This window comes from Ursus arctos, unplaced genomic scaffold, assembly GCF_023065955.2.
Source record: "Ursus arctos isolate Adak ecotype North America unplaced genomic scaffold, UrsArc2.0 scaffold_2, whole genome shotgun sequence".
Classification (NCBI taxonomy): Eukaryota; Metazoa; Chordata; class Mammalia; order Carnivora; family Ursidae; genus Ursus; species Ursus arctos.
Genome location: NW_026622874.1, coordinates 19,928,262 through 19,932,335, shown reverse-complemented (window position 1 = coordinate 19,932,335; position 4,074 = coordinate 19,928,262).

The following is a 4,074-nucleotide window of genomic DNA, read 5'->3' as shown; positions in this document are numbered from 1 at the left end:
TAATATTAACAGCAAAGATAACTTGACATTTAAATGTGAGAAAACTGTCATTTGTTATTCAAATTTAGATAAATTGTTTCCATTGGTGACAGCCAGGTTTCTCATTCACTTTTTCCCCAAATTTTTATTTAAATTCTAGTTAGTTAACATTCTTAGAATGCCACCTGATTTGATGCAATATGAAGTAACAAGATAACACCTTAAAATATTTTAACCTTAATTATTTATATCTTTATTTTCATCTTAAAGTTTTCATGCTTTTGTAGAAACTTAGAATGTTTAGAGTCAGGGGCACCTGGGTGGCACAGCAGTTAAGCGTCTGCCTTCGGCTCAGGGCGTGATCCCGGCGTTATGGGATCGAGCCCCACATCAGGCTCCTCCGCTATGAGCCTGCTTCTTCCTCCCCCACTCCCCCTGCTTGTGTTCCCTCCCTCGCTGGCTGTCTCTATCTCTGTCAAATCAAAATCTTTAAAAAAAAAAAAAAAGAATGTTTATAGTCAACTGATTTTATTTTTTTTTAAGATTTCATTTATTTATTTGACAGAGAGAGACAGCCATCAAGAGAGGGAATACAAGCAGGGGGAGTGGGAGAGAAAGAAGCAGGCTCCCAGCGGAGGAGCCTGATGCGGGGCTCAATCCCAGAATGCTGGGATCACGCCCTGAGCCAAAGGCAGACATGCTCAACAACTGAGCCACCCAGGCGCCCCAATAGTCAACTGATTTTAACTAATTATGTAGTGTGAAATGAACATAAAACTCATATTTCAGACTCTTGTTATTGAATATTAGCAAATCCCTCGATACCAACAAAATCATGAATGTGTTTTCAGATCTGATGATCATCACCCAAGAGTCTTGATAGGTCCCAATATGTATTATCTTAGTTTTAAATATATCTTTACTCTAAAATAATATATTCTTGTGGTCCAAAGGTGATATATGCTAAAGATAGAAAAAACAGAGAATACCATTGAGTATTAAGGAGCTAAATACCAACTCTGATCACTAATATTTCTAACTATAGCTATTGTAAATATTCCATTGTACTTATGCTGACCTTATTCTGTAAACATTTATTTGGTGTTCAAAGCATGGTGTGTGTGTGTGTGTGTGTGTGTGTGTGTGTGTGTGTGTGTGTGTGTGTTTATACTTGATATTTGATTTTTTGGTCACTTTTCATGTCATGTTATGATAGTTATGCACTCAATTAGATTCTACTTTCTCCTTATGATTTTTTTTTTGTGTTAGTCATCTGGTAGGAGATCATGCATTTCCTCATTTTTTGGTGTGTATATATATTGCTACATAAGCAAAAGTATCTGATAACTACTTACATCTTATTACTAACATAGATATGACATAGTTAGCTTTTATGTGTTTTTGAAATATTATTTTGAAGATGGAGAAAAGTATTTTCTCTCATTTCTGCTGAAACAGAGTCTCAGGAAGTCTCAGAAATTATGGAGGGAGCTTTGAGAAAGTTAGGAGAAAAATGGATAGAAGCAGGCATGGAAGTGATTGAACCTAATTTCTTGCCATAGATATTTTATGAATAAGACACATAGCATTTTGGTTTGTCAAGTTTTAATGTGGTGCATTTTTTTAAGATTTTTATTTATTTATGGGGGGGAGAGTGCACGAGTGGTGGGGGGAGGGGCAGAGGGAGAAGGAGAAGCAGACTCCCCACTGAGCAGAGAGCGCAAGGTGGACTCAATCCCAGGACCCTGAGATCATGCCCATCCCACTAAGCCACCCAGGTGCCCCTAATGTGATGCTTTTAAGAAGTGATTCATTTGTTTTTGTGCCAATACCATGCTGTCTTGATGATCACAGCTTTGTAATATAGCTTGAAGTAGGCATTGTGATGCCTCCAGCTTTGGTTTTCTTTTTCAACAATCTCCTGGCGATTCAGGGTCTTTACTGGTTCCATATAAATTTTAGGATTGTTTGTTCCAGCTCTGTGAAAAATGTCAATGGTATTTTGATAGGGATTGCATTGAAAGTGTAGATTGCCCTGGGCAGCATAGACATTTTCACAATGTTTATTCTTCCAATCCATGAGCATAGAAAGTTTTTCCATCTCTTTGTGTCTTCCTCAATTTCTTTCCTAAGTGTTCTATAGTTTCTAGAGTGTAGGTCCTTTACCTCTTTGGTTAGGTTTATTCCTAGGCATCTTATGTTTTTTGGTGCTATTGTAAAAGGAATCGATTCCCTAATTTCTCTTCCTTCAGTCATATTATTAGTATATAGAAATGCAACTGATTTCTGTGCATTGATTTTATATTCTGCCATGTTGCTGAATTGCTGTATGAGTTCTAGTAATTTGGGGGTAGAGGGGGTAGAGTCTTCTGGGTTTTCCACATAAAGTATCATGTCATCTGCAAAGAGAGAGAATTTGACTTCTTCTTTGCCAATTTGAATACCTTTTATTTCTTTTTGTTGTCTGATTGCTGAGGTTAGGACTTATAGTACCATGTTGAACAAAAGTGGTGAGAATGGGCATCCTTGTCAGTTCCTGACCTTAAGGGAAAAGCTCTCAGTTTTTCCCCATTGAGAATGATATTCACTGTGGGCTTATTCATAGATTTTATGATATTGAGGTATGTTCCCTCTATCCCTATATTTTGAAGAATTTTAGTCAGGAAAGGATGCTATATTTTGTCAAATGCTTTTTCTGCATCAATTGAGAGGATCCTATGTGTCTTGTCTCTTCTTTTGTAAATGTGTTCTATCATGTTGATTGATTTGCTAATGTTGAACCACCCTTGCATCTCAGGAATAAACCCCACCTTGTCATGGTGAATAATCCTTTTAATGTACTGTTGGATCCTATTAGCTAGGATCTTGTTGAGTATTTTGGCATCCATGCTCATCAGGGATATTGGTCTGTAATTCTCCTTTTTGATGGGGTCTTTGTCAGGTTTTGGGATCAGGGTAATGCTGGCCTCATAGAACGAGTTTAGAAGTTTTCCTTCCATTTCTATTTTGGAAGTTTTCCTTCCATTTCTATTTTTTGGAACAACTTCAGTAGAATATGTATGATTTCTTCTTTAAATATTTGGTAGAATTCCCCTGGGAAGCCATCTGGCCCTGGACTCAGGGAAACAGAACAGAGATCCCAGAAATGGACCCTCAACTCTATGGTCAACTAGTCTTCGACAAATCAGGAAAGAATATCCAATGGAAAAAAGACAGTCTCTTCAATAAATGGTGCTGGGAAAATTGGACAGCCACATGCAGAAGAATGAAATTGGACCATTCTCTTACACCATACACAAAGATAAGCTCAAAATGGATGAAAGACCTAAATGTGAGACAGGAATCCATCAAAATCCTAGAGGAGAACATAGGCAGTAATCTCTTCGACATTGGCCACAGTGACCTCTTTCAAGACATGTCTCTAAAAGCAAGGGAAACAAAAGCAAAAATGAACTTTTGGGACTTCATCAAGATAAAAAGCTTTTGCACAGCAAAGGAAACAGTTGACAAAACTAAGAGGCAATCCACGGAATGGGAGAAGATATTTGCAAATGCCATTATGGATAAAGGTCTGGTATCCAAGATTTATAAAGAACTTCTCAAACTCAGCACCCCAAAAACAAATAATCCAGTCAATAAATGGGCAGAAGACAAGTACAGACACTTCTCCAAAGATGACATAAAAATGGCTAACAGACACATGAAAAAATGTTCAACATCATTAGCCATCAGGGAAATAAAAATCAAAACCACAAAGAGATACCACCTTATACCAATTAGAATGGCAAAAATCAACAAGACAGGAAACAAGTGTTAGCGAGGATATGGAGAAAGGGGAACCCTCTTACACTGTTGATGGGAATGAAAGCTGGTACAACCACTCTAGAAAACAGTATGGAGGTTCCTCAAGATGTTAAAAATAGAGCTACCCTATGACCCAGCAATTGCACTACTGGGTATTTACCCCAAAGATACAGACATAGTGAAAGAAGGGGCACATGCACCCCAATGTTCATAACAGCAATGTCTACAATAGCCAAACAGTGGAAAGAGCCAGGATACCCTTCAACAGATGAATGGATAAAGAAGATGTGG